Raw genomic sequence first — 9467 nt, 5'->3', positions numbered from 1 at the left:
CGAGGATGCTATGAGAAAACAATATCCAAACCTATTCGCTGGTAAGATTTTTGGGGACGAAAATCCCTAAGGGGGAGAGTTGTAATAGCCTAGTTTTAGCTAAATCGGAACAGTGGTTTTGGGACCACAAATCCAGGGTCAAAAAAATATTTTAATATTATTTTATGTGTTTACAGCATGTGAATATGTATGTGTGAAAGTTTCGTGTGCTAATTTTATCGTTTAAGTGATTAATTTGAGAAAAGGACTTAATCGCGTAAAATGCAAAAGTTGCATTCTATATGTTAAAAGTGCTTAATTGCCATGGCTTATTAAATGCAAGGTCCTTATAATGATAATATACCATTGGTTGAGTTAATGGACATTAATGGACATGCATTATAAAATTCTATGTGATTTCATTAAGGTTAAACTTGTAATTTGGATAAATAAGGTTAATAAACAAAACAAAAATTAAAAATTTGTTTTCATCTTTCTCTTGGTGACCGAATATCAAATAAAATAAGAGAGGTTGGAAGCTTGTTAGGGTTCGGCACTTGCAAGGCTCAATTGGTATGTGATTTTTGATTCATTTTTTATGATTTCTATGTTTTTGTGATCGTTGTTTCGTGTTCTAGCTAGCCCATGCCTCAATTTTTGAAAGTGTTGATGATTTTTAAAGTTACCATTGATGAATTCATGTGTTTTTGGATGTTAGATGATGAAGTATGAAAGCTTGGTGTTTAATATACATGTTTGGTAAAGTGATTTTGAGTAAAAATGCATATTAGGGATTTAATTGTGAAAAGTGTAAATTGAAGGGTTATAGTGTGAAATTTTGAAAATTATGGGCTACTATGAAGCTTAATGAAATTCAGAACACATAGGTTTGTAACGAATTGGTGTAATTTTGTGTTTATTGAAATAAGGACTAAATTGAATAAATGTGTAACTTTAGAGGCTAAAGTGAAAAAATGCCCAAATATGAGTTCGTGGACTAAGTTGAATGTGTTGATGAATAAAAGAGTTAATTTTGAATGTATATAGATCAAGAATGAAAGAAATCGGATTTAGATTAGGGGAAATCCAAAGTTATCGAACAGTCGGTCCAGTCCCTCTATTCCGACTACGAGGTAAGTTCATATACAAATAAATGTATTTAAATTGAATTATATGTGTTTACTTGCCATTGAATTTTATGAATGTTGAACGAGTAATTAGGAGCAAGAATCGACAGAGTTACGACATCCGAAAGTTCCGTATGAACCTTAGGAATAGTATAGGATACGAATGTCATGACATTATGTTTTTGAGATGTGATTATATGTAAGACCATGTTTGAGACATTGGCATTTTATTGAGATTACATGTAAGACCATGTTTGGGACATTGGCATCGTTAATCGATTTCGTGTAAGACCCTGTCTGGGACAGTGGCATCGATATGTGATAACATGTAAGACCATATATGGGATATGGCATTGTACGACCTTATGTGATTTTCGAGTATCCTTAATGATTTCGAATGGTTCAATGGGCAAAGTCAAGTTGAGAAAGATTATGTGAATGAGCTAAGTAACTCAGGTACGTATGAAATTCATACGAGTATTGAAAAGGGAAAGTATTTGATGAACTCGATTAAAACATTGAATTTATGTTCAATGAGAAAGGTTTGTAAATTTGAATGTGAATAGCTATTTTTCGTATATTGAATTGTTATGCAAGTATTCATGTGATGGCTTTATTTGTATATGGCTTACTAAGCTTTTAAAGCTTAACTGTGTGTTCTTTCCATGTTTTATAGATTATCGAAGCTAGCTCGGACTCAGGGATCGTCGGAAAACATCATCACACTATCGATCATCTTGTTGGTACTTTTGGAGCTATGTATATTTGGTATATGACATGTATAGGCTAGTGTCATTTTGGTATGTTTTGAGTCATGATATTAGCCGTTAGATGTGGCTTGTAAATGTTGTTATGTATGGCCATTTATGTTGTTTTGAATTGTGTTTGATAAGTGATATGTATGTAATGTTTGTAATGCCTTATATGTTGGCTTATTTTGGTATGTTTCCATAGTTGTTGATATAGCTAAATGGTTGTTCTTTTGATTGATTATTAATTGTTGTACTAATGCTTGGGAGTTGGCATATTGTGGTTTGATTTGAGATGATGATATACTGTGTTATGTGACTTGCAATAGAAGATAAGTTGATGAGTTAATGCATTTGGAAATTAGGTAAGTTGTGATGACTTTGGCATAATGATTTGGTATGTTTGAATATGGAATTGAGTGGTTGAAATGGTTGTGAATAGATGGCATGATATGTGTATGAATTGCCATGATTTTGGTCGCCTATTTATGTGTTAAAATGATGCCATTTTGATGGCTAGTTGAGCATGAGAAAAGGGTGGAAAATTGGCTTTCCAAATGGCCTATTTTTGTCCACACGGGTGATAAATTGTAATGTATACAAATTTTTATCCCATGCTTAGCACATTTATGGATGATTTCTCCTTAGATTTGGTGAATTCGATGCTCCTAACCCTTTAATTTCTTATTTTATACTTAGGTGAGCATAGGAGAGTAAATAAAGCGAAAAACGGGCCAAAAATGGAGAAAATGGGCCAACATGGGAAATCAACACGGTCTGGACTTCCTCACACAAGTAGGCCACACAGCCGTGTCCATTTGGCAGAATCGAAGCATGACTCACACGGGTAGACCACACGCCCCTGCCTATTTAACAGCCTTGACCATGGTCTGAAGTAATCGCACAGGGGCGTGTCCCTGTCGAGCCCAAGTATAGCCGTATTCAGAAAAGGCCACTTTTGAGGGCTCTTAGGCATTCTAAAGTCTATTTGAACACCTAAGGAGGCACTTAGAAAGGAACATTGAGTAGGAGGCAAGGAATTACTCAAAGAAAGCCAATTGATCCATCTCAGAAGCCGGATTCATCGTCAAGACTGAAGATTTCCCTTCAATTTCCTTCAGGAGTTTTGGGTTTTCTTTATGTTTTGTTATCTTTATTCTTTTGAGATGTTTTCTTTCACAATTATGAGTTAAACCCCCTAAATACCTAAGGGGAATGAAACCTAAGACGGATCTTGTTATTATTATCTGAATTGTATGATAAATATTTGACTTGTTATTAATTATGTGTTCTTAATTCTTGTTTTAATATTCCAGGATATTGATTCAAGTTAATGTGCTTATTCAGAGGAGCAAAAGTCCCTGTCTAAGAGTACATTTTTCGTAATTAAATGGAGTTGATTGCATACTTAGAGATAGGGTGACAAGATTTTTCCAGATTAGGGTGAAACCTAATAAGGGAATCCATAGATCGAGTTAATGCAACACTATGGTGTTAATTAGAAAGAGATTTCAATTAATCAACCTAGGGCTAGACGTTATTAGTCTCGAGATAGATAATAATATAACTTAGGGATTTCTACGGATCAAGTCAAATGAATAAATCGTCTGATTCAAAGTTAAATAACCAGTGAAGTCTAGGTGAATTTTTCCTTGGGTATTGTCTTAATCAATCAAGTTTTCCCAAAAGCTTTTCCCCAATTTTCTCTCTGTGCACCCTTAGTTTAGTTAATTAGTTTAGATAAACAAATCCCTTAATTTTTAGGCTAGATAATAAAAAGAAAGTAATTACTAGTACTCTTGGTTCCTTTGGGTTCGACAATCCGGTCTTGCTAAATTTATACTACTGTTCGATAGGTACACTTGCCTTCATCGTGATAATAGTTAGTGTCAAGAACAATTAATTATAAAATTTTAAAACTTGCTGCGAATATCACGTACCATGTTTTTGGTGCCGTTGCCGGGGAGCTAAGAAATTCGGAACACTCGATTTTTATTACTTTAGCCATTTTACTTTATTTGCAAGTTAAATTTTTATTTTCTTTTCTAATTTTCTCTTTTATTCGCTTCTGACAGGTTTTTTTATAGTGTATGACTAGAACAAACCCGTCGGGACCATTACTTTTTGATAGTGAGATCGATCGCGCAGCTCGTAGAAACCAAAGAGAAATAAGGTGAAGCTTAATGATAAGCCGTAATTTATACATATTTCTATCCTATGCTTAGCATATTTTATGGATGATTTTTCCTTAAAAATTGGTGAATTCGATGCTCCTAATGCTTACCATAGGAGAGCGAAAGGAACGAGAAACGAGCTAAAAATGGGGAAAATAGGCCAACGTACGAAATCAACTCGGCCTGGACCTCCTCACACGGGTAAACCACACGACCGTGTCAATTTCACAGAATCAAAGCACGACTCACACAGGTGTACCACACGCCCGTGCCTCTTTAACAGGCTTGACCACAGACTGAAGTAATTGTACACAGGCGTGTCCCTGTCGAGCCCAAGTTGAGTCCAATTCGAAAAAGGCCAATTTTGAGGGTTCATAGGCATTCTAAAGCCTATAAATACACTCTGTAGGAGGAGGAAAAGAGACACGAAGGGAAGGAGGCAGGGAACTGCTCAAGGAAAGCCGATTGATCCATCTCAGAAGTCGGATTCATCATCAAGACTGAAAATCTCCCCTCAATTCCCCTTCAGGAGTTTTGCGTTTTTCTTTATTTTTTTATTCATTATTCTTTTAAGATGTTTATCTTTTTAGTTATGAACTGAAACCCCTAAATACCTAAGGGGAATGAAACCTAAGACAGATCTTGTTATTATTATCTGAATTGTATGATAAATATTTGACTTGTTCTTAATTCTTGTTTTGATATTCCAGAATATTGACTCAAGTTAAGCTCTTATTCAGAGGAGGAATAGACCCTGTCTAAGACTACATTATTCATAATTAAGCGGAGTTGGTTGCATGCCTAGAGATAGGGTGACAAGATTTTGCCGGATTAGGGTGAAACTTAATAAGGGGATCCATATATCGAGTTAATGCAACCCTAGGGAGTTAATTAGAAAGGGATTTCAATTATTTAATCTAGGGTTAGACTTTGTTAGTCTTGAAAGGGATAATAATATAACTTAGAGATTTCTACGGATCAAGTCAAATGAATAAATCGTCCGATTCAGAGTCAAATAACAAGTGAAGTCTAGGTGGATTTTTCCTTAGGTATTGTCTTAATTCAATCGTTTTTCCAAAAGTAATTCCCCAATTCTATTTTCTTTGATTTCTTAGTTTAGTTAATTAGTTAGTTAAAACAAACCCCATTATTCTTAGGCTAGATAATAAAAAGACAGTCATTACTAGTACTTTTAGTTCCTTTAGGTTCGACAATCCGATCTTGCTAAAACTATACTACTGTTCGATAGGTACACTTGCCTTCATCGTGATAATAATTAGTTTCAAGAACGACTCATTATAAATATTTAAAACCGGTCACGTATATCACGTATCAAGTTTTTGGCGCCGTTGCCAGGGAACTAAGATATTAGGAACACTCAATTTTTATTACTTTAGCCATTTACTTTTACTGCAATTTAAATTTTATTCTAATTTTTGTTATTAATTCTTTTTTTTCCCTTTTTCTGGCAGTTTCTTATAGTTTATGACTCGAAGAAACCCGTCAGGACCATTACTTTTTGACAGTGAGATTGATCGCACAGTTCGCAGAAACCAAAGAGAAATAAGGTGAAGCTTAAGATACACAGAGATCGAGCAAGAGGACGATATTCAAACCCCAACCGAGGAGATGGTTGAAAACCAAGAAAATCTGCTACCTCCTGCGATTTCTATTAATCAGAATCCTGCTCCGCGCACTATGTATGATTATGCTAAACCTAATTTAATAGGAACTGAGTCAAGTATAGTTAGACATACTATTGCTGCAAATAATTTTTAACTGAAACCTAACACAATTCAAATGATACAACAGATTGTTCAGTTTGATGGTTTGCAGGACGAGGATCCCAACGCTCACTTGGCAAATTTCCTAGAATTTTACGATACCTCTAAAATTAATGGCATTTCTGAGGACGCCATCCGTCTTCGGTTGTTTCCCTTTTCATTAAGGAACAAAGCTAAACAGTGGTTGAACTCGTTACCATGAGGGTCAATCACTACTTGGGAACAAATGACCGAAAAAATTTTATTAAAATATTTTCCTCCGGCTCAAACAGCCAAATTACGTAATGGTATCTCTTCTTTGGTACAGATGGATTTAGAAACACTTTACGATGCATGGCAGAGATACAAGGACCTTTTGAGAAGGTGCCCTCACCATGGGTTACCGCTTTGGCTATAGGTTCAAACGTTCCATAATGGCTTGAATCTTTCGACTCGGCAGATGATTGATGCAGCCGCTGGAGGAACTATCAATAATAAAACACCTGAGGCAGCTTATGAATTTATTGAGGAGATGTCACTGGATAACTATCAGTGGCAAGTTATGAGAACAAAGCTGATGAAAGCAGCCGGTGTTTTCAACCTTAGCGCGGTTACTATGCTATCTAACCAAGTAGAACTCTTAAATAAAAAGATTGACGGTTTGTGTGGTTCTACTCAGGTACATCCAGTGATGAGGTGCGATTCGAATGGAGGAGGAGCATGCACAGAATATCAACCCTTCAACCCTAGCATCGAGGAGGAACAAGTCCAATATATGGGTAAAAATAACTCTAGATCCCAAAATAACCCATATAGTAACACTTATAATGCAGGTTGGAGGAACCATCCCAATTTCTCATGGTGTGGTCAAGGAAATCAAAGGTCACAACATCCTCTGGGTTTCCAACAACCACCCTACCAACAGGAAAAGAAACCGAACCTTGAAGAGATGCTCTTAAAGTTTATCTCAATGTCAGAAACCCGTTTTCAAAATACCGAGACAGTACTTAAGAATCAACAAGCATCGATCCAAGGGCTCGAAACTCAGATTGGACAGCTTGCCAAGTTGATTTCTGAACGACCACAAGGTAGCTTGCCAAGCAACACAGAATCTAACCCAAGGGAGCAACTCAACGCGATTACTAGTCAAGATGAGGAAGGGTTAGTCACACTTGAACCAGAACCAAGGCAAGAAACTGAGATAAGCAAAGGTAAAGATGAGGTAGACCACAATGAGTAGAAACCGGTAAGTACAGAATACAAACCTCGTGTGCCATACCCCAATGCGACAAGGAAAGAACGCTAAGACAAACAAGTTGGTAAATTCCTTAAACTTTTAAAGAAACTACATATTAACCTACCGTTTATTGAAGCACTTTTGCAGATGCTGAACACAGTCAAATTTTTAAAGGAGCTTCTAGAAAATAAATGAAAGTTAGATGAAAGGTCGTATGTAGAGCTAAATGCAGTTTGCTCAGCTATTCTACAGAATAAATTACCCAACAAATTGAAAGATCCAGGGAGTTTTACAATTCCTTGCTTAATTGGTAGTTTAGATGTTAATAACGCATTAGCTGATTTAGGGGCTAGTATTAACGTCATGCCTTACAAAATGTTTAAACAACTAGGCCTTGGGAAACCCAAATAGACTAGGATGAGCATTCAATTAGCAGATAAAACTATAAGATTTCCTAGGGGTATTATTGAAGATGTGTTAGTTAAAATAGATAAATTTATATTTCCCGTTGACTTCGTTGTTTTAGACATAGAGGAGGATAGCAACACTCCTTTGATTTTAGGAAGGCCCTTTTTAGCAACTAGAACGATTATTGATGTTGGCACAGGTGAGCTCACACTTCGTGTGGGAGACGAAACAATCACCCTTCAAGCTCGCAATTCCGGCAAAAATTGAAGGTGATTGTCTAAACCATTTTACTAAAACTAACAATATGGTGCAACCTACTTTGCAAGAAATGAGTTTGAAGGAAGTACATGAGCCATTTTCAAGCAATAGTAGAGGACCTATTCATGAAGAACGAAGGCTACAAATCGAGGAGTTAGATGAATGGTGGACACATAAACCGAGAACACACGATAAACCAAAACTATGCCAAGATGAGCTCAATACATTTCCAAATCAACTTAAGGTTGGAGATAAAGTTTGATTAGATGTCGTAGATCCTCACATTGTCACTACCAATTCGAATGAAGAAATCCCTCTTACGGTACTTAGCATTTTCCTATTCGGTACAGTCGAGGTAAATCATCCTAAGTTTGGCACTTTTAAGGTAAACCCTAAACCCGCCTAAAACCTTATTTTGATGAGATTCACAGCAATAATGAGGAGTATAAACTCCTCGAACCACCATGACCATTCAATGGAAAGGTAAGTCGAGCTTAGACTATAAATAAGCGCTTCTCGGGAGGCAACTTGAGCACTAACTGTATTAACTTCTTTAAATTTTAGTGTTTAACACCTAAATTACTAATAGAGATCTTGAATACAGGTTTCCCACACAGACACGGCCTAGCACACAGGTGTGCCTTAGGCCGTGTGGAAATAGGCAAGGATTTTTCCCAGCACGGGCTACGATAAATTGCCATGGTCATGTGACATGGCCGTGGGCGAACTTGCCAAAATAATACGGGCGTGTCCTTGAAACCGTGGCCAAACCTGTCAAATTAACACGGGCGTGCGACATGCCTATGCCAAGCAACCGTGGTCGAACCTGTTAGATTAACACGGGCATGAGACTACATACACGGGCATGGGAGAAGCGAACAAAGGCAGACACGACCGTGTGCACCCACACGCCCAAGGAACATGGGCACGGGCCAATTGTCAGACGCGCCCAAATTTAAAATTCATGAATCACACGGGCAAAAATTGGGGAACACGGGCATGTTCCCTAGTCGTGTGTCCCAAAATCTATAACTACCCTGTACTATTCATTGTCTTCTTCACTTAAAATCCCTAACCCTAACCGCTGCAAGTCCACATGACCTCCCTACCATGCCCGTGCACTGCTCCCCACTCCATTTTTTGATTCCCAATCTCTCCCCATTAGCGTTTGTTTACTTTTTTCACTTCTATTTTACTTATTTCTAATGCTTATTATCAAAACAATCTTCATTCTTCTCATAATATTTTCATTTTGTACATTATTCTATCATTTAATTTGCATTTTTAGGTTATTTATCATACATTTCATGTTGAATCGAGTTGTTAGGTAAGCCTTATTCTATTGTCATACCCATGCCATTACTATGCTCATTCTGATGCTATTACCATGCTAATGTCATGAAATTATGCTATGAAATTGATTATTCTGGTTGAGTTTGGTTAGTATTAGTAGTTTTGGCTAAAATTGTTAGTTCAAATTCATGGCTTTTCCCTTTTCAAATTCGTTTATCTACTATTATTCTTTTTTATATTGCAGGTACACCATGTCATCTTCACGAGGAAAGAAAGCCGCCGTCCCTGCTTCGAAGAAAAGAAAGGGAGCGTCATCTTCCTCGGGTCCTATCGCAAAAATTTGTCACCCTTTCCTGCAGTTCCCCATTGGGCCCCGAGAAGAACCTTTCCAGATTCTACAGGTCTGACCCTTGGAAGTGGGCCGCTATATAGACTGGGCCGCGCTAGAACAAGTCCAACTCGCGGATGCAATTCAGGCC

At 37.1% G+C, this 9467-nt stretch overlaps 1 non-coding gene across 1 annotated transcript; it reads right to left on the bottom strand.

The window, feature by feature from the left end:
• Nucleotides 1-6087: 6087 nt before the first annotated feature.
• Nucleotides 6088-6194, bottom strand: LOC121208723 (small nucleolar RNA R71). Its single transcript, XR_005903852.1, has one exon. It is a non-coding gene; the product is annotated as a small nucleolar RNA R71 (small nucleolar RNA).
• Nucleotides 6195-9467: the final 3273 nt, after the last annotated feature.

The sequence above is a fragment of the Gossypium hirsutum genome, chromosome A10 (assembly GCF_007990345.1).
Source record: "Gossypium hirsutum isolate 1008001.06 chromosome A10, Gossypium_hirsutum_v2.1, whole genome shotgun sequence".
In the NCBI taxonomy this organism is placed as follows: Eukaryota; Viridiplantae; Streptophyta; class Magnoliopsida; order Malvales; family Malvaceae; genus Gossypium; species Gossypium hirsutum.
The sequence above is the reverse complement of the archived record's forward strand: the minus strand, read 5'-3'. Positions and strand labels throughout refer to the sequence as shown.